Source organism: Polyodon spathula, chromosome 32, assembly GCF_017654505.1.
Source record: "Polyodon spathula isolate WHYD16114869_AA chromosome 32, ASM1765450v1, whole genome shotgun sequence".
Classification (NCBI taxonomy): domain Eukaryota; kingdom Metazoa; phylum Chordata; class Actinopteri; order Acipenseriformes; family Polyodontidae; genus Polyodon; species Polyodon spathula.
In genome coordinates this window covers 3,553,875-3,578,920 of record NC_054565.1, presented here as the reverse complement: position 1 = coordinate 3,578,920, position 25,046 = coordinate 3,553,875, and the positions used below count along the sequence as shown (strand labels likewise).

General features: G+C 39.5%; 1 protein-coding gene across 7 annotated transcripts in view; it reads right to left on the bottom strand.

Moving 5' to 3' along the window:
* Nucleotides 1–15,498, bottom strand: part of luzp1 (leucine zipper protein 1) — a 45,949-nt gene extending 30,451 nt beyond the window's left edge. The window contains exons 1-2 of one of the 7 annotated variants that reach the window (XM_041233988.1): nucleotides 15,403–15,498; nucleotides 2,593–2,676 (exon numbers count right to left, since the gene is read on the bottom strand). The gene's annotated coding sequence lies outside the window, so the exon portion shown is untranslated. The other 6 variants (XM_041233981.1, XM_041233983.1, XM_041233986.1 and 3 more) reach the window with 6 other exon arrangements.
* Nucleotides 15,499–25,046: the final 9,548 nt, after the last annotated feature.

The window sequence follows — 25,046 nt, the reverse complement described above, 5'->3', positions numbered from 1 at the left end:
TTTTGTGAAAGGAAAACTAGCAGAGCAATGACAGCTATGACCGTGGGAAACACACACTTCGAACACTGATAGCCCACTCCCTTATCCAAGCCTTCGCTGCACTGCAGACTACACCTTCATCCTCCAGATCATTTCTAAAAGGGTTTCCTTTGAGAGGGCTCTTAGGGGGCTCATCTCTTTTATTTGAGAATCCGATGGTTTAAGGGTTACCTTGTCATGCTGTTGAGGCAGAATCGCCTGGACTCTTAAGACTCGTAAATCAAATCAGGTACGTATGAGCTTAGATGGGCCGAATGGCCTCCACCTCTCGTTAGTAAAATTGCTTATTTATTTTTTTATAGATGTTCTTATTTTTATCCAGGTTCTAATGGGGTGGAAAAAACACCAAAAAATATATTTTCTAGGTTAACTTAATCTGTTTAAAACACAGCAAACATTAAAAAGCAACAGGGTAAACAGTTACTAAATTGGCCGATTTACTTATTATTCTTGAGAACAATTCTATTTTCAGCTTGCCATGGGGAGCTCCCCCACCCCCGCTCAGTCTTTATCAGGTTTACAACATTGAAATGCTAAATCTGAAAAGCTCTGTGGGAGAATTAAGTAAAGTAACCAATACATTAAACTTTGAAACGGAATAGCTGAACCGATAAGGCACAAAAGTCACTTGAGTGTGCTGCAGCTCACTGAGTCACGCCACACAGCCTGCGATTAACACAGTCTCCTCTGCATGCACAGCGCTGGGGAACAAGTAGCCAGCGCTCCCAGCCTAGCACGATGCTCTCCTGTGCCCTGATTAGCCATGGTGACAGTGCTAAATCGGGTGGGGAGAGATTTGTAGGATTTTACAAGAGAAGTTGCAACCAAGGCTCCCAACCAAGGCTTACTGTATCATTTACTTTCATTTCCCACCCAGAAGAATTACAGGGGGGGGAATAATGATTTCATCCATATTTTTAAACACCCAGTCATACAAAATAAATACTGCAGCAGATTTAATATTGACTCTAGATCTACCTCAATATTGTAGTGTGGCATTCAGTTGACTGATCCTGAGGACCAATCAGAATGGGTCACCTCAAGTAGGGGGGATCTTTACCTGGGCTGTCTGGATTCCGGGCCACCCCTAAAACTAAAATACTTCTATACAGAGGAGCATCTTAGAGCACCACCTCACTCGGAGCAGGACACCGCTGGAAGAAGAACCAGGTGAAGCCTTCATTTAAACCCAAAGGCACTACTCAAGGGCACAAGTGTGCACCTGCCAGCAACTTCAAAACAGCCTTTCAGCTCAAACCGTTCCAGATTGACTGTACCAGGCCAGCCCGGGCTAGCTGATAGCGTCTTCTCACTTATCAATTATCCTGATGCACCTTTCTGGATGGGATCCTGTAGTTTAGTCTGCACACTCTGGCTCATTTATTTAATAGACAATAAGAGGATTGTAACGCAGCCTCTCTATAGTTAAATGTCACCAGGAGAGGCTCACTGGATGAACACATTTAAACAGTTTCAAAAGCACATTTTCTCAAAATGACTTGATTATATAAGGTATGCACCAGTCACCCTGTCTTGTGTGGTACAACAGATCGCAAAGCCTTAGCAGAGTGCTTCCGTTTACCAAACTGGGTCCTGTTGGTTTACTTTATGTTAATGCAGCGTTTGGTTGCCTTAAATTTCCATGTACTGTAGTTTTGTGAAGCCGTAACTAAGTAGACAGGACTGTATTCCCATTGTTGTATGTTATTGAGTAGTACAGTTCTGTATGAGGATGCCACGGTTCAATCTGACACTCTCACAGAAACAGTACTGCTTTTCACTTTTTATTTACTTCTATAAGTAGAAATTCTTTACTTTTGTATTTAATTTAAGGTTACTCTTATAGTAAAATGTAATTTTCTTTTTTTAGTTCCAGAACTTTACTGGCAGAGATTAGCCAAATAAGTTACCAGTCTTGGAAAAGAACCCTCGTCCTATAATGTGCATCGTGTTCCAAATTGCAATATCATTTGGGTGCTTTTTCCAGGTCCTCAAATCGTTACATGTTTAGGAGTAGCACAACATTAATCTTGTCAATACATTATAATAGAGTGAGCATCTTCAGGCTTCCTCCAGGTTTAAAAGGGGAGACTTTACTATATACACACATTTACATTTCTTTCAGTATATAAAACACAAAAACACTGGACCCACAAAGAGCCACATATTTCAGCGGGGTAGTCATTTTTAGTTTGAGCTCCATAAAAAGGTGGTGTGCTGCTCCTTTAATCCTGTTATACAGATTGAACCCCTAATAACAGCCCCATGGAACTCAGTTTAAGAGCTACAAGAAGTCGTAAAAAAACTGCAATAAATCAAATTAGAGACTTCCAGATGGCCAGATAATGACGGGTAGCGAGACTTCTATTTTAATAGTGGCTGAGTGTGGGCAACTCTTATTTTAACTTCTACTCATTCACCCAATACAATAAGTATTTAAGCAAAATATTTGACCAACAAACCCATCTCCAGTGTTGAACTTGTCTTTTGTTATATAACACATTATAAGAACATGGATTGTTTTTAAATACGTAACACATATCTTTTACTAACCTGTATGAGTTATTGCTGCTTAACTTGAAAATTCACAGATGCAAAGATTTGAATCTTCATTTTTAATGTGGGCAGTCCTGGGGCCTGTATGTGAGAAAAGAAAAGAAAATATTTATTACATTAAAAAAAAAAACAACAATAACAAAACACATTTAACATTTTATAGCTACTTTCCGATTCCTATTTCAAACTGTTCCAAACAGCATCATTTCAAATTATCTGGCTGGTTCTTTGCGTCACCTGTCTGGGAAAAGGTCACAATCCCAATCAAACACAGCAGGGAGGGTCACTCATCCCTGTAATCGGAATGCAGTGAAGGGTTCAAGGGACGCCTCACAGGATTTTATTCCAGGGAAGGAGTTCTAGAAGGCTGCGTTTCCACTGCCCAGGGTTAAGGAGCTCACATGCGTGACACGAGCAGAGCTGCCACTCAACTGGAGCAACCATGTTTATTCACCTGCTCCAAAGTACAAACCCGTGCTTTGTATGAAGTACATTTGTACCTACGATATGAGGAAGGGCAAAAACCACAGATTCTCAAACTTCATTGGCATACAAATATTCTCAAATTATTTTATTTACTATCCCTTCGATTCAGATGAAAGCACATTTTCCTGCCAGAATGCTTTTCATTCACCTTATGTGACAAAGGTAATGGGACCCCACCTAGCCGAAGACTTGAGTTCCATGCAGCCAGAAGAAAAGGTGGGGGAAAATTACACTCTCCAGGTGAAATGACCAAGGCAGTGCAACACTACCTGAACGCACTGCCGGCAAACAGATTTCTAACACTGTGTAGCACCAGATACAGGCTTTAAAACGAAACTCCATGTTAACTAGAACTTGCTTCTTTCAAAACTTCACATTAAGACCAATTTATGGTCTGGAAGTGCAGAACAGGTACAGTACCATTACTTAAAGCACATAAGGAATTAACTCATGTTACAATTTAAAACATGCCAAGGAATTCATACAACATGTAGAAAGCCACAGGCAATTACATAACCCTTCTAAAAACAAAAGGAAAAACAAATCTCTGCAGCACTCAGAGCGACATATAATTCCATCAGACAGTTTGAGAAATCATGGATAGATTATTACTGACTGTTCCAGTAAACGTAGCAGATTTTGCGCACTGGGTTCCCTTAACAAGCCAGCATGTAATCGAAAGTGAAATCATGCTTTTATAAAACCAGGCTCCTGCTCATTCTCTAGCACTTTGCAAACCTTGTAAGTAAAAAAAAAAAAATGAAAATTGAAAATAATCAACGTCTAGCTAATCATCATCTATAACCATTTGCTGGACCAGAAATAAGCGACAAAATAGCCCTTTACAACACTGCAAATCACCCTGTAGCAACAACACAGGCTTACAGTAACTGCTCATTTTCTGAAGTACTACAGGTAGTCGGTTCCTAGAACGGATTTGGAGGTTTAGGTTGTGAAGTGCATCTTAGCCAAAATTACCCGTATGGTTTGGATGCTGTTAAGGTAAAGCACAGGAATGCTGCAATGCGACTGTTCGAAACACTCTCAGCTTCATGTGTTGCGATCAAGTTGTGGATCCTAATACAGGACCAAAAGCTTGGCATAACTCAACTTCCTGCAGTCCGACAAACGGTTCTTGAATGAGGACTGGGATGTATAAATTAGCATGAATAATGTAGCTCCCCCTAACTCACTTCAGTGTTGCCATGCTTAATAATCATGTTAAACATCATACAAATGAGCTCATGTACAGTACGGATGCATATCATGACAGTGACCTTCAAGCGCACCTTTAATGTAAAGTTTAAAAAACTGAAATGGAAAGCCAAACTACATAACGAGAAGGTCCCTAACATATGGAAACGGAAGCAAATCGAAAAGGTAGCAAATAGATTTTACAGCATTAGTTGCTAAACCCTTACTAACCCTATTTACAAATTAAATGAGTGGCTACGAGTCAAGCAGCAGCAGCTCCATGATATCAACAATGGTGTTACTGGAACACATTCTGCCACCTCACCCCCTCAGAAAGGGTTTAGTTTAAGCAACTACACTTATATCTTTACTTATATCTTTACTGAGTAACGTTCTATCTATATTCTTGCACACGACGAGGTCCTACTGGAAGTGACTCTGCAGCAGTTGTTAATGCATAGTTCACACCCTAGTCTCTGTAAGTCGCTCTGTAAGAGTCTGCTAAATGACTCAATAATAAAATCTGGGTTTTATTTATTTATTTATTTTACCGTATACTGTAGATCTTAACGCCCTCAAGTTTGACTTCCTTCTTCCTGCTTTATGCAAGGCTGAAAGCTCAGTCAATAAGAACAGATCAGAATGAAAACATATGTATGGTTACAAACGACTGAAATATTCTGTACAGAAAAGCCCATCACGGTACGCCACCTGCCAACTTCTGGGGCTTACAATGCAAGACAACAAGAAGCCATTCCCGAAGGCAGTGAGAAACACACAGGCTGAAAGGATTAGTAAAAGAATTTGCTACTGGTGTACAGCTAAAATGAACAGAGTGGAGGTTCGACCGAGTCGTGTAAAAACGTAAAGACATCCTTGCTTAACTGTGTAAGGTCTTTTTCCCCACCTTTTAATCACGCCATATAAAAGCACAATATTCAATTTGATTTCATCCATAAACATATCTTCTATGCCCCAGATGCAGGCTACTGCACATTAACAGCAAGTTCCAAAGTTCAACCCTACCAAACTTTTGTTTCATTGAGAAACTAATGCAGTTTCAACATACTGAGAAAACTGTAATATACAGAACAGTGTGCATTGGACCTTCATCAAGGAATCAAATACAAAACATATTGGCTGTTAGGGCTGCTAGTACAGGCATAACTGATTAGATCTCACTGTAGTCAAGTTTTAACTGTAAGATACAGTAAGATAGGAATATCATCTGCCATACTTACTATATGCACATACAGCAGGAATACTACATCTCAGATACCTTCCAACTGTTGTACAACATGTAATTGTAAAACAACCTGAATTCCTGCATCACTTCACATTAACAGGGGTATATCTTCACAAGCTAGTAACAGGACTTTGAGAATAGGACAAGGGTCTGGAAGACTGGAATTTTGCCAACAATTGGTGCTACCAAAAATGGGAGATTTACTACTGTAGAAATTAATTTACTACTGTATATTACAGTTTAATAGTGATCACATCTGGTAATGCTAAACACCATTCGGAACACTGAAATTGCTCCTTTGCTATCATTTTTATAAGTACACATCTTTGTTTTTGTATTCTAAGTTATATTTATATTCTGTCTTACTTCGTTAAGTAATGCATTTCAGAACAAAATGTGATTACAGATCTTTACAGGGATTTAGTCAAGTTTGACCCCATTAACGCAAGCCTCAGTAAAGCCCTCCTTTGTAAACTTGACACTATCCTGTGAAAGAACCCGAGGACTTTCCAGCAGACATTGTGTACATCAGACCCACCAAGATAAAACCCCCCTCCGGTTTCCACAGCCAAGAATGTACCTTCAGACAGACGGGACTGACTTCAAAAATATGCGAAGAATCCTTTTCAAGAGACGCAGAAACTCTAAAGTGTTCATAGCACATGCATTTCCACATGGCTGCCTCCAGACTTGCCTTATAAGGGCAAGCGTTTCAGATTTCTCTTTTTTCATTAAACTTCCAAAAATACCCTGGAATCACAGGAGAAACTTCCTTGTTTTAAAAGGCCAGAGGGACCGAGGGAGGGTTGATAAGAATCAGAAGGAGCTAATTCTAAAAATATGGCCAGTCTGGCAATTCCCATACACAATGGAATGCAGAAGAATGACAAACACTCCCAGAACTTTTTTTTGCTCCATCAGCACTGTGAGCTTGTGGACTGGAGTCACAGCATTTTAGGAACCCAATATAAATCTTTCTACACTTAGAGGAGGGTTGTTGTATAAATTGCACGCGCTGAAATACAATTGCCGTTTTCTCTTATTACATTTTACCAAGAAAACAATTGGAATTGATTCAAATGAAAAGTGGAAATTGATTTTAAAAAGGAATTGATCCCAACCCGGTTTACATAATTGTTTTCACATACACCTGTCTGAGAGCATGCGTCTTCTAACAATTGTAGCTTTGACGCGATATAAAGATTTTCATAACTGCAGAAGTAAAACAGAAATGTGTAGGGGATCCAAATGGCTTCTGTTACACGAATAACATTTTAAATGGAAGTGGCAAAAGAGATATGGGCTTGCAAGGTAAAACGCTTCTTTAAAACAGCATGGGGCGTAACACCTTTGACTTTAACTTTGACAACAGAATCAACAAAGTGCCATTGCTGGCTCAGGCAAGTGGGTCAAAGAGGTGTGGGAATACAGGAAGGAAAGTCTGGACTGGAATACTGCTGCTTTGAAATTCATGAGAGATCTGAACGGAGATATAGAATAGAAGCCAACCAAACTAACGCATTCCAGAACAGTAGCATAGGAGTTCCCCGCATGGCTCACCGGGGCTTTAAAAATGAATCTCAGCTTTGCCATAATTCAGGAAAACAGATTTGGTGAACAACTGGTAGTCAAAGTTTTCAGTCACCTATGTTATTTATTATCATTTTAAATATTTCAAACAAGTGCAGGTGGTCTTCAAATACAGTACTCGGCCACCTGGGTTTAAACAAAGGGGCATTTCAGTTAAATATGGTCACTCCAGGCAAGCTGTCCTTCGGTTGAAAGGAAAAGTAAACAATCTGACAGAAACACAAAGATGTCTGTGGCTTTGAGGCCTACAATTACTCCCCGGTCCTAACTCAATAAACAAAAAAAAATACCTTCCAGGTTGGTCTTTGTTCACAATCTAGGGAGTAGGCACTTTTTCCTTGTCTCTGTACGAATCAAATCAGAATTTTTAATATATATAAATCACATTTAAAAAAAAAAAGCAGACCATTTTTCTTCTGAGAACATAAACACACCACATTTGCACACCGGGCTTGGACCATACACCGACTAGAAGAAAAGAAACGCATTTTCAAAAAGGAAGATTTTGCAAGTAGCTCTGTAAAAAAAAGTTTTACTTATTTTCAAAAGTGCATCCTCTAGCGAGCGTCTGCTCCCAGCCTGGCTCCAGAACAGAACAAGTTGATTCCATACGGACATTCTTCATTGCAAGCCATAAAGCTGGGGCATCAACTCCTCCCTCCTTACTTCTCCCTGCACTGCTGTTAATGTGGCATGGGAAGCAATGGCTGCAGGGGACTTGCTCAGATGAAATACCTCCTTCCTCTCAAGCTTAACTACAGAGATTCTCTCACCATTCTGAATACTCCCATCTGAACCATTACGTTATAAAGCAATGTACTGTAAGACCTTTCGACTCCAAAGATAAGCCGACCACTAGCCCTAATGGGCAGCCCCTGTTAGGAAGAGGCTACATTTAACAAAGAACCATTTTTGCAATTTGCCATCGTTTTTTTTTTTTTTTTTTTTTTAAGTACTATAAAAATTAAGATAAGTAAACCGAGTTAGGGGTTAAAATTGGTCGTTACCTAGAGGCACAGTAAAATGTTCAGCTATGCGAAACATTTTTGGAATGAACTTTAGGGTGATTAGCTTAGCTTTCAACACTACTGTGGGACTCGACAGGACAGGTCAAATTATTAATTTCTTTTGCGCTGACTAAAATAGAACAGGATTTTATGGAAAGCGAGAACATTCCTGAATAGTTTTTAACGGCAGCTTTTTGCTTTGTACAAATTGAGAAACAAAGTGAAGGCCCTGTTTATCAATTCATTTGTTTACAAGCTTAAAAAAAAAAAAAAACAATACTCAAAAGACCAGAATATCAGCTAGTGGGTTTTAATAGTACAGCATGTTCATTTTAAAGTTCTCGTTCACATAAGTTAGGTTCACTAACGTGTCCTTTGCTTTGAACCCCAAAACAATCTGCTTAGTAGATAATGCTAATACAACGATCGGAAAAGAGGGGAATTTCTTTTTCTTCTTTTGTTTACATTTCTGTTTTGCTGCCGAGGACAACAGTGAAATTACCAGACAGTATCTGCCAGTACAGCAGGGACATGTCAGTTTAGTTTGCAGATTCGGTCACAAAGCAAACTTGTGAAACTACTTGTAAGGATGGTAAATAAACTGGAAAACGCCATGGAAGAAATATTAAAAAAGTAGCTTCAAAAGGTAATATTCTTATTTATTTGACCCCTTAGTTGTTGGCAATCATTCTGAGTGGTTGGAAGTCTATTACTTGCTAAGACTGTTAAGGTGTTTGACTGGGAGTTCAATATTATTTGCCTGCTACGGACATATGCAGCGTAGGCAGTAAATCACAGAACAGGATGTACTGTATCTCCATTTCTCTGCACCCTTTCACCTATAGTCCACCACATGATGTCTGCTGTTGCTGCTTGAGCTCACAGGTAAACTAACCAGGTTTCTTGCTTTAAAAGATGAGAGCTTGAATAGCAAACACTAACTATGCTGCCCCTGCTGTCAAGAGGCTTAAACTAATGCTGTCCAACTTTTGAAAGCAAGCAAATTGGCTAACCAAAGGCATTCTGCATTGTTTGTTCCCTGCATAAACCTCACCATTAATAAAAAGGCACAGACAGATGGAAGCAAGCAAGCTACTAGTTTCATGGGAAAGATGGATGGATGTGGCTTTTTTTTCTAAAACGCTCAGCAGCAGCCAAATACTTTGCTGGAATTAATGAAATTTCAGAGGCAAGTAATAAAGCTAAATAAAAAATCTCACTGATTCAATCTCAACCAAATATCAAAATGAGCCAAGATAAATTTGGACTGTGCCGTTCAATCAAAATATGTCGTTTGAGATCCTCCCATGCCTATGGTCACATAGGCCAAATGCATACAATCAGGTTTTTGGCATCTTTTATTCCTCCCGGGAACCTTAATTGTTTAAATGCTTTGCACGTGTAAAATGCTTACGGCTGGTTTCACACCCCGATTAGCTCTTGCACTTTCTGTACTGTAACTAATGTAATCTTAGGCAATGCAGGACTAGAATTAGAGCTAATCAGGGTCTGTGAAACCGGTCTGTACAGTTTTTCCTAATCATTTAACTGCAGTATTTTCAAAGATATGCATGTGAAATACAGAGATCAGCTGTACAGTACATGTTCTGTACAAGATGATTTATTCAATATTGAAAGTCTTTCAGATGCACAGAAATGCTGTACACATATCGTCTCATTCAAACGAATGCTGCGGTATATCATACAAAAACACTAATGGTGGGCTTCGGATCTTAAGGACTGCAGGTACAGGCAAAACCCTTTTTGATATTTCACTTTGGATTTGGAAACACTGTGCATAAACAGCTATACCCCCGTTTAAAAAAATAAATAAAAAGAACTCATTTGGGAGAGAGTTCTTACAGGAATTAAATTAGCCTGAATTACAGAGGAGTTCATTCTGAAATACAACATGCTTAGCTGTCTGCTGGCATATGAAAAAAGGAACTACTGCTTCCCGAGAGAGAGAGAGAGAGAGAGCGAGAGAGAGAGAGAGAGAGAGAGAGTTAGTTGGGATGTAATAAACTGCATCAAGGTCGATGCCTCCCTGCTTTGCTTCCTTGGCTGTTCCCATCCCATCTCCTGCAGTGACCAAGGAAGCAATTAGCTGACTGCTGTCCACTTGGCTACTTTCCAAATTGTATTTCTCACAAGGTCTGGACACACCATCAGCCCGCACAGCATTGTCTAAGCCCAGACTGGTTTGTGATATTCAGTTAAGGAGATTTAAGCCCTCTCAGTAGTTTTGAACTGCAGCTAACAGAGCATCTTCTTAAATATGTTACGCTGGGACTGCAAGGTAATACTTTACAATGGCGAGAATTTATATGTGAATTAAAAGAAACCCCTTAATTGATAATATAGTTAATTTGTAGCCATGTCTAGCAATGTTCTGCACCCCAAAAATGTTTTCAAATGATAAAAAAATACATAAGTAAAAAGCAGTAATGAACACAGACTTCCATATATGTAATTTGCAAAATATAGTAGAAAGGAAATAAACTATTACAAAATATATTAGTTGATATGCATACATTATATACTTTCAGTCAATTAAAACAAAGAATAAGTACTTTACCTCCATACATCATTCAGATAATTTCAGGCCCAAAATTCCTCATATTTAACCGAGCACATACTTTCCCCCTAAAGGAAATTCTGATGAACGTAATCATTTCTTACCATGGGAATATTTTGGCTCAGAATTTCTCAGTTGCCTATTAAAGTGTGAACTAACAAGCCTCAAGCTTCGATTACGATTACCGGCTCAAGAGCCTTTCAATCACAGCACTGGCACAATGCTAGCAATGCACTTTCTAATATTAAACACATACAAGCAAACAACTCACACCCTGTAACTCAAAAAACAGCAAACAAGAAATACTTTTTATAGGCTTTAAATTAAAATCTATTCACTATGTGTACAGTAATGTGCCTAAAAAGTTGTTTCAGCAAGACTCTTGGTATGTGTAAAGGTGCTGAGGGTTAAAATTATGCCATGGTGACCAAAATGGTCGCTACGGTACTTGGAGCATCGATAGCGCCTTAAAAAAAAAAAAAAGCTGATTTGTGTACATGCCTCCAGGGGTATAGGAGGAAAGCATTAAATTCCACATTCCATCTCCACCATGCAGCAGCTTTGTGCAGCTACAATATCAAACTCTGCTGGTGCTAGTTTAATCTGCAGTCTGCAATCCAATCTGCAAATTAACATCGCTTAAAAGGTCAAAGAAAAACTATAAACTATAAATCACTTTTTTGGTATATTTGCAGTTTGATCACATCAAGTGGGCCAAGGAGGGTTAGACGACCCATTGGCTTTATGTCAATAAATGATTCTTTTTTTGTAGAAATCCTTTAGACACATTTGAAATAAATACCATTATCTGTCTAGGTCAGGAATAGGCAGCATTGCCTCTTTCACTCAGCAGGGTCAATTAAGTCATTAAGGAAAGAGTTGAAACCAAATACTAATTTGGGATGGAACTGACTGAAGGAGTCAATTGGATGAAAAATAACCTGGATGATCTGGATCACCCCTATTTCAGTGTTCCTTCAACAGTCTTCTACTCTGCCGTACAGGGTTTGCTACTGAACCTGCCTCAAACAGCACCTGCACTAGAGGCTCATTAGATCATCTCCCTAAATTAACAAGAATTGGAAAGACAAATATGTGACAGTCTACGACACAGTCTGGGGCTGACAGATAACCACGTCAAACTCTATTGATATTGGTCTGCTTCTAATGGCAACAAGCTCCATTGATATAAACCTGTGTTCGGTCCCACTAGCAGATGGAAAGTAGGCCAATTTGAAGGGTTGGATTCCACACTGAGATCTTCCAAGCCAAGGCAAAGGATGTGGCCAATAGCCCAGAGCCTGAGGTTGGGAGACTTAGGTCAGGGCCAGTGTCAAGGTTTGGAGTTCAATGTCAATCAGGCTGTCTTCAGAACCAAGGAAATATAAAAATGCAGCTATACCGATGCATTGTGCAAGCAGCACAAGGTCGACTGCGTACCAATCAAACATGACACTGAGAGAGCTCTAACATGGACAGGACAAAAAGCATAAGGCTGACAAAATGAACGGACAGCCCCTTCCACCTCATTACCCCCCCCAACCTGGGGACCGTGAGTAAACTCCAGCTGGTCCACAAACTCCTCCCAAGATTTGGTTAAGCAGTTATTACTTAAAGCCATTTCTAAACAAACAAACACACATCGTGCAACTACAATATGGGTTACTAAGCAGCACAATAAACAGCTTTAATTACATTACATATCATTATAAATTATGCATGTAGCCTGCATTCCCTGCCCCACCCCCTTTATCTGCTTTCTTTTATTAAGGGTGCATATGTTTGATGTAGGTCATGGTGATCTACCAATTCATGTTACTGATGGCTTATTTTTTTGTATTTGATCTCACAGCTAGGGTGGGGAAAGTCTGTCATTAAAATACAATTTCTATTTCCAGTCATGTCACATCTGTGTGTAAGTTTTAAATATTGAATCACTTGTTTTATAGCAGATCTTGACTTGCAGTACACATTACAAGTGTAAACTATAAAGGATAGTGAAATAGCAGGGTGGCTGTAAAACCGCACACCTGCCAGCTACTATCTGTATTGCATCACAGCAAACTGCTGTAAATGAAGTACTGAATACTGGAAAACAAGCAGAGAAAATGAAGACTTCCACCATCGCATGTGTGTAACAGCATCCATTCTGCAATGGTTGAGTACAGCCCTGCTCTACACACTGCTTTGCAAGCACACAGAGAGGCAAGGAGGACAGCTGAGGCAACATCTCTGGTGCGGCAGACCGAGTTAAAACAGCCACTTCAAAGTAATACAGGCATGTTACCAAAAGCAGCTTTAAAACTGGAGAAACGGCAGCCGGCACCCGACACTTCACTCCCCCCAATTAAACCAGACCCCTACCAATATAACCCAGTGGTCTACCTTTCATTGATGTGAATTTGCAACCCCACCACCTCCGTCTCATTTTTCCACTTGCCAAAACGAAAAAAAGGAGGTTTGGATCTGTTGAACGGTGAGCTGAGTTAGAGGCCATGTAGCATGCAGAACCAATTCAATGCACTACCTCTCATCCACTCATGTTCTGTGGATTTGCCAGAACTGTCTACCCATGACCCTTCTTTCTTCCATGCTTCCCCTCCAGGCTCCTCGAGTGAACATCTGCTTCATAGCAATGTAATGTTGGCAAGTGTGAATGGGTTCCTAGTCTTCAGAATTCACCCACATCCCCTAAATTGCATCACACTTCCAATTTACTGGAAAGCAGGTTGAGGCAGGCAACACAATTTCAGCCCCACCTTTTGAATTTTTTTTTTTTTCTTTGCTGCAGTGGCTGAGCACTTACTCATTTGCACATTAAAAATCAAGCTCCCTTGTCCATCTCTGCACCTCTATTCAAGTCTACCAGGACATCAGGCAGGCTTCTATACTTGCAGTACATAAGAGAGATGCCCATGATAAGCACTGCAATCAGACCACGCAGCTCTACTGGACTGATAACCTCAACTGGACTGATAACCTCAAACGTCAGCTCTTTACAGTGACAGAAGATCTCTGAACCTCCACTGTCCTTAACCGTGCCACAACAAAATGGAAGCAACCTGCAAATCTAAAGGGTCTGCACCAAGCTGTGTGCTGATGAACGACCATAGCGCACAGTTAGTGCTTTCAAATCTAAGTGTGCAGTATGGATTACTGTCGCAGGGGCTGTGAAGTGCAGCCCCTGCCAATTCAATTTTAGGAGGCACTTGCAGTCAATGCTGGTGGCGCTTAACATTACACAGCCTGGCTTTGCAAATGCTCTTGAGCTAACCTTTGTAAACAGTCTATACAAACAACAACTGCAAAGGCGCATTTTAACAATGTAACACTAAGTGTATAGTATACAGAGCCATTGCATATTGCAGCCTTCTGTATCGTAGCTTTTTTTAACAATCAATTGTAATACCACAGAGCTGTATTTTATTAAGGAATTCACCTTGCCATTGGAAATAGAGTACAATGTATTACATAGACAACCATTGGCTACGCTGAATCATTTCTAGTTTAAGCATTGCGCTTTTCTGATTTGACTAATGTGAACAAGGAATGCAGCAGCTCTGCGTTGTATGTGTTTGCTTGTACTTTTGCGTCACACATTATGATGCTGTAAGTTAATACATTGTGTGGGTTCTATAACTGTATCCAACGAGAAAATCAAGTTTACAGAAAAGTAACATCTGTTAAACAGCTTCAGTGTCTTACGCGGGGTTATCAACGCTGCAGTCTTAAAAGAATTTATTACGACAACTTCAAACCTTCGTGGTTCGATTCCACTGTTCGTGTTTCACCCCCTTTGGATTTTGGGACTCGTCTAGACTGTAGCATTTCTTGCACGGTAGTACATTGTTCTGTTCAAGTGCACTTCCTTTCCGGTGCACTAAAAACTCCCAAGCGGGTAAGCACGTAAAGTTAATTTCAGTTTCTCCGCAGCGGTGCACGTTGTTGAATTATTAAAGGATCTAAATGTTAACATTTCCGCTGTGCGCTTTTAATCCAAGTTCAATTGCATTAAACGGCCCTTAACGCAGAAACACCAAAGCGAAATCAACAACGGTTGACAAGTCGTTAAACTGCGCCAAGCAGTCAGAACAAGTCCAAGTATCCTAATAGAATATACATGCATTGCTGTAGAATGCGGATTATATATTCCAGACCGTTCATAAGGAATCGCCTTTCAATATCACACGGTTTTTTAAAAAGTTATATTGTATTAAATAAACATTATTTTAATAAACGGCCCCCCAGTATGGTATTCCGAAATATCTTTAAAACAGCCGCTTCAGCAGTCTGCACCACACACCGGTCTAAGCAGCAGAGTTGAGGCTTTCTTTGACTCTGGCTAAGTAGTCGCTGCTGGAGTTTCGACAGCAGCCAGTTCGTGCTAAAGCACTCGCACACAGTAGCTCCGTTTTCACTGTCCCAGCCAAGCAATCCTGGAAGAAATAATTCCATGCCTTCTTACCTTGCCATATGGGAAAGACGCAATATCCCTCTCAAATAATCAGCTCACTGTGTATGACCCAAAAGAGGCAGGGTCGCACTTTAAAAGTTCTTTTACTAGTTCAGCACGCAATAGCACAAACACTGGACGTTTTCCCCACTCACGCTCTCTCTTCCCCCTCCCCACACTGCAGGATCAAACCATCACATTCCGAAGTGTCCTAAACAATGAGAAAGGTGGGTTTGCCAAAACATCCACCCACCCTTGCAAAAAAGGACGGCCCTCGTCCAAAAAGACCGCCTCCTTGCGGTAATGCCCGCCTGTAAACCCGGCAGACCCCATTTCTCTAACCGGAGTACCGTCTCCTCCCAGGGAAGTGCGTAAACAGCCAGACTATGAGCAACCAGGCTCAGCTGCACTCTGGGCGAAATATCCGCCTATTCTTTACCGGCTGTTTGCGTCACCTCTTTGCCCAAAAAAGGTATGGCAAAGGTTTTGGAAATTGCAGGCGGGGCAAACCCAGCTAGGAGCTGCCGAGAAAGCCTTTGGGTTGCAGCTCCTTGACAGGGTTGGAAAAGAGAAAAAAAAAGGAGACCTTTTCTTTCGCTCTGTCGGCCATAATAACAAGTCAGATCTGAGGAATTGCACAGTGCAGGAAGAGAGCGGGGGAAGGGAGGCTATCGAAACGCACTGCGTGGAAGTCTCCTCTACCATTGTTTTTAAACACATTTGAAAATCCGCATAAGCGCTCCATTTTGTTATTATTTTTTAGCAGAAAAATAAATGCACAAAGCAATACAAAAAAAACAAAAACAAAAAAACAGCTAAAGTGCACTTTATTTGTTTATTTTTACTTTGTTTAATACAGGTTTATTTGTGTGACTTATTTCCAAAAATACCATTGAATAATAATTGAATATAGACGTAGCATGTTAATATGATTTATTTTTATTTTTTTTCATGCTGTAATTGTCAGACCTCTAGCCTCTTAAGACAATTCATATGTACAGAAAATATTTCTATATTAACTCTGTATGTGCACCCATATCAATGTCATAGTCCTACTATTAAACAATAAGGACCGCATGGGGCACAATATTGTGATCCTTACGTTGTGCTTACGCGAAGAACACGTGTTGATTGATTGCGCATTATAATGATGTGTCACAAAAGCAGGGTCAGGACACAGGTGCACTCTCAGGACTGCTAGGTGAAGTTCTCCAGTACAACACTGCCCTACAACTCACTTCAGAAAAAATGAAATCCTTATTCTGATCCCCAATGATTTCACCTAAATTCTGCTGGGCACAATCCAATCCATTTGGAAAGTAAGCTACTGAATTTAAGGATCTGTTAAAAATCAATCTCTGTCCCTTCTTAGCCCTCGGACGGAACCTACCTGCTCTATGAATGTTCCTTGTGTTTGAGATGTTTGATCCTCACCTAGTAATCCATGCATTTATACAATTGGCAATGATTCTGGCATTAAGGGCACTGGTTGCCACAGAGCAGCTTATGTTATGAGTCTTTGATAGAAGCTACTACGATAGTTTCATGTTGTTTCGCCCAGTTGGTTTTATGATAGTTTGAACCACAGATCCAGTTTGGTACCATAGCAGTGCTTGTGTGCTGCCCATGTCTGAACCAATAGGCAATATTTGTTCCAAACCCATTGTGTTGCCATGGTCTCATAATAGTTCAGTTGCGATTTGTTAAACTTTGCTGCATGGATTTTTTAAAGAAATGTTCTAATGTATTTGTGTTCAAATTCAAGAATAGGATAAACTGGCAACTTGCACAGGATATGCCACGTTTGTTTTATTTATCTTGCATTTGATTTAACCAGGACTGTCCAAAAAGGATATAATCCAGGACACGGTAATAAAGCTACAACTGCACACTATCAGAGCACCAACAATACACAAATATAATAGAGCTAGCACTGTAGTCATATAAAACCATTGAAGATCTACCAATAGCCAAAACACTTATGTTGCCGCATTTGAAAACTCCTTCAGTGACATCAATGTCATTTTAGCTCATTTTTGTACGGTATTAATAAATAGCCACTGAAAGTTATTTGACCAGACTGAGATCAAGTTACTCTTAATTCACTAAGCTTCTGCAACAACAACAAAAATAAGTAAACACTACGTTATAGGCGCCAGTCCACAATGAGTCATTTCCATTGAAAAATAAATAATTGTCACACCTAGTTTTGATGTTGCGTAATGATCGCATCGGTATAAAACAGGTAAAGATATTTTTTTACCAGGTAAGTGTGTGAATGGTGGGAATGGGGTGGGGGTGGGGTGGAAAGTTGTATTTATTCACCTGCCTCCACTCCTTGTGATGTCATTGTACACATCTGTAATAAAATGAACTTCAACCGCAGAGACTACAATGGACACAGTGTGTGGCACTAGTGTTAGGAGTCTGTAAGTAGTTACTAAACAGTAGATCCACTTAGGAACTGACCAATCAACCAAACACACTGAAATACAGGGCTAATGTAAATACTGTAAGATTGGACACTTGGAATAGTAATCTCAGCCCTCCTGGATTATTTAGTACTTTCTTATTCTAAAGTAGTATAATACAGGAAGGGCCATATCTTCCAATGGTGCACTCTAGTCTTTATTTTATTTATTTGTTTAAATAAGGTAAACCTGTTCAATTTGAAGTTATAAATATATAGTGACACTGCAAAGATGTGTTAAAATATTGTGGTCTGTTGGAATTCAGGGCTTCGTTTTGTTTTGTGTTTTTAAACGTCAAAGAGGAGTTTTGATTTAGAAAGTGACAGCAGCGTGCCAAGTCTCCAGAGAACTTCTCCAGTCTTCTGGAACCCTGGTAATTCCCACGGACTCACCCTGAGCCCGACAGCTCTAAAGTCTTCAAACAGGCAGACAGTCTGAAAGAAAGGAGGCCAGCAGGGTAATATAACATGAAGCCTAGCTGCTGCAAGTTTGGATTGCAGCTCATTCAAGTTTTAAAGCCCTGGTTCTCAGTTTTCTCAGTTCTCAGTTACTAAAATGAATTAGTCAGTACCGGTGTAGTGTTATAAAGTGGTACATCGTCACAATGTGGTACGCATACCAAAACTTGACCCTTCTAATGTTAGAAAGTGGTATGCTGTGAAATTTTGGTACAGGTGCAATCAATTGTGATGTGATGTGTCTTCCTATTGCCAAACAGGTACATTTACCATTAATTCTACATTTTTGCAAACCATTAATTATACTTTTTTTTTGTAAACTTAAACTGGAAACAGACAGTCAATTTCTCTAAAAAGAAAAAACAATTCATGACGAACAAGACAAAATCAGAAATCAACCGGAAAGTTGCAGAAGTAAAGAAAATGTACAAGCCCCAGTGTATTGCATATGATAAATATTCGCATACTATTTTGTTAATGGTGGAAAAATATGATTCAATTTAAAAAGATGAAAATGACAAAAAAGGCTACCCCCCCACCCCCAAAAAAACAGCATAACGTACCAGACTTGAATGGGCACTTCTGTGTTTTCGAAGCGAAAGTTGTTTAGAAGCTGTTTAGATATGCACGGCCAAGCACGTTTTATCCGCGTACCTGAAAGTAACACTGCACCTGATTGACAGTTTTCTAGGATACAGAAAATGACACACTTTGTGTTTTGTTTTATAAACATGACTCTGGCTACCTTGTGTATCCAGCTATTGGCAGTCAATGTTCATTTTCTCAAGGGAGTTTATAATGCTTATGTTTTGAAATGTTTCAATGTAAAAGTAAAGTTGAATTTCCCAGATTTAAAATGCAAAATGAGGGAATATTATTCTGAATTGCAAAATGAAATAATAATAATTAAAATAAAAAAAAATCTTGAAACACACAAAAACATTGTTACGTTGCTACTGCTGCTTTGAAATTGAGGGATGCGATTATACCAGTTTCTGAGATCTTTTCCACTATTTGATGCTTCCTTACGTTAACTACTTGCTAAGAATGAATAAATTTCATCCACTATACCCCACTAAAAATGCTTATGTGCAATAAGTCAAATCTTTATTACCACTGAAATGGAGACTGCTATGCCAATAATCTGTTTATTTTAAGGTTGTAAAATAATACGGGCTAACACGTGATACTGTATCACTTATCTTTCACTTGATGTGAACAATCGTCTGCGTTCACTATAGAGCAAACCGTTCACAATGTCAATGCTCGCTGACGTTTCACACACTGGCCAGCTTTTAAAAAATAGTCAGAAGATAGGAACCTGCCTCTGCTGTTGTTAGTATTCGTTCCCCTGTAACACAACCCAAAGGGTAAACTTGCAGTAGTCATATCTGCTGTAGATTGGGGGTTAGATGCATTTACTGCCAATGGGGCTCAAAGGGTGCTCAAAACCGGCAGTTATTGCCTGCTACGCGTCTCGGTTAATGCGTGGACAAGGAAATGGTTATCCAACTTTAAATTCCAACTGTCTGTTTTTTCCAGGGTTTTAGAACAAAATACACCTAGCAACATCCCCCCAAAAATTCCCTCCAAGCTCTCTTAAAAACCTTACCCAATTGTGTGGCAGGTTGATCCTGAGGACTAATTTACACTGGTTGAATAACTCAATACCAGATTTGAACTCAGATATTTGACTGTTTAATCGTGGTCTTAATAGTTTCATTGAGCTTTACCCATGGCTTATATCTCGGTGTCAGGTACTGTGCAAGGTTCAGGGCACTTTCAAAGCCAGATGGACGCTGTGCAGTGGAAACATTAACATGGGCACGATTCTAGCGGATATATCTTCAAAGCCTTTACCACAGTCTTCAATTAATGAACCCTTATTTTTCGTAAGAGGCAAAACCCCAGTTAATTTAACAAAACTACAATTAAGCAATCAAGCAATTTGATTCAAGTTCTCTTAATCAAACTGTTTGTTTCTCATTAAGATGTTTTTTTTTTCTCTCCTTTAAAAAACATAGGCGTTAATCAAAGCATTGGGGAAATGCTTTGAAGACATCACCCTAAAACGTGTAGTACTAATGTTTAAAGTCTTATTATGTAACATTATACTAATATTTGATTTCTTATTTATAGCGGTTGTAGCTAACGAAATAATTCCATGAACCCTTCTTGTTGTGCACCTCTATTCACAATACAAGTTTCCGATGTGCAGTTTTGGAAAGTAAAACTACTAAAATATCTAGTTCTGCACTGGGTTATAGAACAACATCCTCCATTCCCTTGCCTTTCTCTCAGGAAATCTGTTGCATTTGCACTGGAAGAACACTCATAACAGGCTATCACCAAACAGGTCAGAAGTGAAATATTAAGATCATTTAGATGATAGAAAGGATCCATTTAAAAGGGGAACAGTGTGCACTACAGGATGTTGTGTCAAGTGAAACTGCAGAATGTAACATTTTCGCTATGTTTTTTTTTTCTCCCCACTGTGGAATCCATATATGGTCTAGTCTTGATTTCCTTGCACTTCTCATGTCAATATTCAGCACATTAGTGTAATTCTAGGGGCAAGCCCCCTTCGCTAAATGCTTTTTGCTAACCAATTACATAAAGACCACTGCCTGCTCATCTCCCTTCTGGGAGGGTTGGTGGTCCTCTATCAATCATCCCCTTGGTTGACCTCTAACCAGGGGCAGCTAACACAGGACTGGAAATGAGAGATCCTGAGCCAAACAATGTAAACATCTCTATATTACCTCACATTCATTTATTACATCTGCTAAATCTGTGCCTCTATGTATATTTAGTTCATTTTCACTTGACCTAACTGTTGATCAGAATTCATATGCAAAATATCTTTTTTTTTTGGCAGTGGTGGGCATTTTGCATCCAACCGTCACTAAAATGCAAAACAGCATAACATTTTTTTTATTTGCTGAGCACTATTACAGTGACTGCACCCGGCTCCAAACTCCCTTGCTTCGTGAAGCACCTTGACATGATTCAGTGCATGGAAGTTCTGGGGGGGGGCAATCCTATTATACATCATCAAGAAGGGTTGCATTGAAAGGTGGTAAGAGTCTGGGGGGTCAGCCTGGGCTCCTGCTGAAGCAGGTCGAAGATCGATCATTTGAATGTTCATACAGGGTCCCCTTTTTTGGCAGCGAGAGAACGCGCTCAGGTTGCATGTCTAATCAGGCGTGGCGTCTGCAGCAGAATCTGTTAGGATTTATGAACCATTTTAGAGGCTGTGCTAAATATAACATACCCTTGAAGCACAAGTGATGGGAGGATGCAGGTCCCTAGTGTCAAAACACTAAGGAAAGTGGGTTTCAAACGACAACACGGTTTGTTCTTTAAAAAAAAAAAAAGGTTTGTTTGAGGGGAAATTAAAATCACTCAGAGTCATATATTACCTGCATGTAAAACTGAAAGAATAAATGACACTAGCGCAACTAAAAACCGACAGTCCCTTTGAATTAACCTCAGAACGCCTGTGAGCAGGGAGGAGAAGCTCTTAGCTTGCAGCTTTTCAGTATTTTCTGTTATGTTTCGTGTTCTGTGTGACTGGCTGTACTTCGCAAGCTCAGAGCATTGTGGGATGGCACACACTATCTTGTGCATTCATTGGTTGTTCGCTGTAAGCTAATAAAAGGACGCTGCTGTTGACTCACCTCTTGGTCTTTTGTCCAGTGATTCTAAAATACAATAGACTGTAAAATATTGTCTACTAGGACACAGCGTTTTCCTTTTCTTTTTCAATAAATGGGTTAACAAAGCTTTTACTCTGTACACGGAATTATTTAACTCTTTCTTAACTGTTATCCATAATGGTGTCAAGGCTACTTCCCTTTGCTCTCACTAGATGGCAACCCTAGCACCAAGTAATTCTGGACAACGGGGGCTTTTCCACTGTGGGACGACACAAAGGTAAATATTTTCCTTTGTAAAGGACACTCAGTTTTAACACAAAGACTACTGGGGGACTCTAATACCTGCGGAGAGGGACGCTCTGTATTGTGATAGAATGGAGATATTGATGAGGCTATATAACGCACCGCTCAGACTCCACAGAGTGGACTCCTCAGTCCTGGTCACCACATAACCAAAAGAACTTTGTGAAGACTCTAGAATCTTAACAGGGGTGGACACAGTTAACCCTGGCCAATAGAGAAAGGCCAATAAGCTGGTATTTTAATGACGTCCCAGTCTTCTAAAGGTCACTGCAGGTGTTAGCGCCCTGCTTCAGACAAACAGCACACAGGGCGGGGGCTGAGTGAGATGCATTATCTCTGACTCACACTCCAAGCAGCTAACCCCGGCAGCCTGCAGGCAAACATCTGCACGTCTGAGCTGATAAGAAGAGGCAAGAGGAGCTCCTGAACAGTGAATCAGAGGGCACGGCTTGGCAGTGAAGAGCCCCCAGGTTTTCAACAGTGACGGGTAGCAATGACTGACACCACCCTACATCAACATAACACACACTGTAGGGGGCAGTCGATTCTTCAAGTTTACATGTCGATCTATTGATTTATTTATTTTTTCTGCAATGTTAAAAGGACGTTTTAAAGGTGTGGGATTTTCAAATTGCTTTAGTCCAGTCAAGTAATTTACTGCAATTTTTTAATTACAGTTTTTACAAATAGAACAAATAAAGGGTGTTTTAAGTGGTTTCAAACCTAATTTATTGACATAATGTTATTTTTATTATTTTATGAATGTTACTGTCACTATGTGTTCAAAAGCTACTCCTCAGTTTTAACTGCCTGCCATAGACAAGTAATGTAGGTGAAATAAGCAGCAGTGGCTTTGTATAAGTAAGCAATAGCACCCTCTAGTGGCAGATTATTAGATGCCACTGGCTCTTCTATAAAGACACTGCCCCCGAATATCAAAGCTTTTCTGAAAAGCCTGCTGCTGATGGTCAATGGACAAGTTTGGTTTCAAATCGCTTTCCCGTCCCAGTGGCAAACATGGAAATAGGTATTACAGCTGATTAGAATCAGCTTTCCCGCAGCTTTGAAAGTGTAAACAGGGTATGGCCCTGCATTTCCTCTTGCCCACACATACAATACTAAGAGCTCTGCTGACTGCACAAGTTTTTCTCACCTTTTGTTGTCGGATCCTGTCTCTTGATATGCATGGAGTTTGGAATCAGCAGGTCGTTAGCCTTCTGTAAGGATCAGTCTTTGCCTTGATGTAGCTGTTTGGGAGTTGATGATGACTCCTTTGTATTTTTGCTATTGTTAATGTTTAATTCTGTGTTTAATTTTGTGTTTCCCTTTATTCTGTATTAATGTTTTGCACTACGCCACCTTGGATTCAGAGCTTGTCAGATCTCAGATGCTATACAGAGACTGCCCCTGGTTAGTATGAGACCGATATGAGGTACTGTTGAGTGTGAAGTAATAGTCTATAGTCTGCAATCTCAAATTCAACTATTGCCACAATTTACTGTCATAGCACATGCTTTGAGCTGGGTGAGAAGTCTGCCTTTTTATGTTGTACAGCATGTAAAATATGATGTATATATAAAACTCAAATGAAAAGCAATTCAGTACAGGGAATGGTCTATAGTGGTACCGTGTTTACTTACACATTGCTTTCAATACTACTTCTGCAAAGGAACCCAGAGTGCGTAGAAAGCTACATTCCACACTTTTAATGTATCTTCTTGCAAAGAGTGTTATAAAGCATCTGATTCAGACAGTCGGCTGCAATATTACAATATGGACACTAGATGGTACTCGTGTTCTGTTTGAAATCCAGATTTTCCCCATTAATCACGATTTTGCAAATCTGTTCTTTAAGTTTTTTTTAAATTTTTATTTCAAGTTCTAGTAACATAAACCACAGCTTCAATATAAACAACTTAAACCAATATCTAAAAAAAAAAGACTTAACATTATGAAAACAACATACAACCCACGTTTGAAATAAAAGCAGGATTGTTATGAAGAAAAACAAATATCCATTTCTCTTGTTTTACGTTGCATTTCTCGTTAACATTTCCAGAAACTCCCCTGAATGAGACATTACAAGGGTTTGTTGTTCTGCTATAAATGTGGTGCAAAACCAATTACAATATGAAAACCCTTAGATTGCGACTGGCAACGCTATTGGCTAATACAGTGTCACATGACCAACAATAGTGTACGCACAAAGGTCTCATAGTTATAGAAATATTGACCAGTGACCACGGGGTTAATAAAAGAGATTCTTAGAATTTTCAATAGATATATCTGTAGACCACACTCGTTTCTATAGAGACAGATACAGTATATAGATTTGCATAATTTTCTACAGGTCTGTAAAACTGCTGATAATAATAATAAAATAAAAAGTTACTACATTTTCTGTTGATTTCTGTAAGTGTAAATTTATATTTTCTAAAAAATACCATATAATTCACAGTAATTTGATGGTACTTAGATGGTACAACATTATTTGTTGAATTTTGCCACACACTTTTTTCTCAGGAGGGACAAACCATGTTCTGAAACTTGCAAGAGTTGAGTGTATAATAACACTAGTGTGAACTGAACAAAAATCGACCTACTATCGTAAGAATTTCAGTTTGCACAGCTTTGACTAGAAAAACGGAAGTAAAAATAAGATGGTACACTTTCATCACTGCATCACACTGAAGAAGACACGAGGCGAAGCATCTGTCTGCTTAACTTAGTAGAATCTTAGAATTTTACCTTAGAATTCTGATTGAGCGTTTCACAGTTATGGATGATAAATAATTAATAAAAACCATACTCCAGTGGCAGCCTGGAATAACAGTTGCTCTTCTTTAAGACAATCATATTAATTTAATGAGGTGAGGCCTTCTCCATTCACAGCGACATTAAATGTAAAAATCTGACATGGTTTTGTAAATCACCGAATGAAGACATCAGCAGGATTAATTTGGGGTCAATCTCCGTCACAGTTTAGATCATTCAAATGTTTTGTTT